Source organism: Arachis duranensis, chromosome 6, assembly GCF_000817695.3.
Source record: "Arachis duranensis cultivar V14167 chromosome 6, aradu.V14167.gnm2.J7QH, whole genome shotgun sequence".
Classification (NCBI taxonomy): Eukaryota; Viridiplantae; Streptophyta; class Magnoliopsida; order Fabales; family Fabaceae; genus Arachis; species Arachis duranensis.
The window spans coordinates 78,891,806-78,893,232 of NC_029777.3; positions in this window are offsets into that span (position 1 = coordinate 78,891,806).

The window sequence follows — 1,427 nt, forward strand, 5'->3', positions numbered from 1 at the left end:
ATAAGCATGAAGAGCTTCTCTCAGTTCAGAGTCAAGAAGAGCCCACACAGTCAAACTCTAAGTTTGGTGTTGTGAGGCCACAACCAAACTCTAAGTTTGGTGTTCAGACCCCATATCCAAACTCTAAGTTTGGTGTTGGGACCACACTAAATTGATCTGATCATCTTGTGGCTCCATGAGAGCCACTGTCAAGCTATTGACATTAAAGAAGCGCTTGTTGGGAGGCAACCCAAGTTTATTTATCTAATTTTTATTATATTGTTATTTTGTGTTTTATTAGGTACATGATCATGAGGAGTCACGAAAAAATCAAAAAAATTAAAAACAGAGTCAAAAACAGAAGAAAAAAATTTTTCACCCTGGAGGTAGCGCAGACTGGCGTTCAACGCCAGTAAGATGCATCTGGCTGGCGTTCAACGCCAGAACAGAGCATCTTTCTGGCGCTGAATGCCCAAAACAAGCAACAACCTGGCGTTTAACGCCAGGACGTGCACACAGAGGACAATCTGGCGCTGAACGCCAGAAACAAGCATGGAACTGGCGTTCAACGCCAGAAACATGCATTACATGGGCGTTTAACGCCCAGAACATGCACCAATGGGCGTTTGAACGCCAGAATGATGCATGGAGGCAATTTACATGCCTATATGGTGAAGGAATGGTATTTCTTTTCACCTCAGGATCTGTGGACCCCACAGGATCCCCACCTACCTTTTCTTTTAATCCTAATCACACTCTCCTAATCCAAATCTCATTTTCAATGTCACACTTCCCAAAAACCTTCACCAATCACCTCAACTCCTCTTCCCAATTTCCCCATTCACCATTCACATCAACCTCCTCTTCCCCATAAACCCCACCAACCCTCATAAAATTCAAATTCAGTTTCCCACCCTTTCCCACCCAAAATGGCCGAACTCCCACCCCCCCTCTCCCTATAAATACCTTTCCTTTCTTCTTCATTTTCACACAACACAAACCCCTTCTTCTCTCCTATAGCCGAACCCACTCTTCTCCCTCTCTACCAAAATTCTCTTCTTATTCTTCTACTCTTCTTTTCTTTTTTGCTCGAGGACGAGCAAATTTTAAGTTTGGTGTGGTAAAAAGCCTAAGCTTTTTATTTTTCATTCACCATCAATGGCACCCAAGACCGGAGTTTCCTCAAGAAAAGGAAAAGGGAAGGCAAAAGCTTCCACTTAAGTATCCTCAAGAAAAGGAAAAGGGAAGGCAAAAGCTTCCACCTCCGAGTCATGGGAGAAGGAAAGATTCATTTCCAAGAGCCATCAAGACCACTTCTATGATGTTGTGGCAAAGAAGAAGGTGATCCCCGAGGTCCCTTTCAAGCTCAAAAAGAATGAGTATCCGGAAATTCGACATGAAATTCAAAGAAGAGGGTGGGAAGTCATAACCAACCCCATGCAACAAGT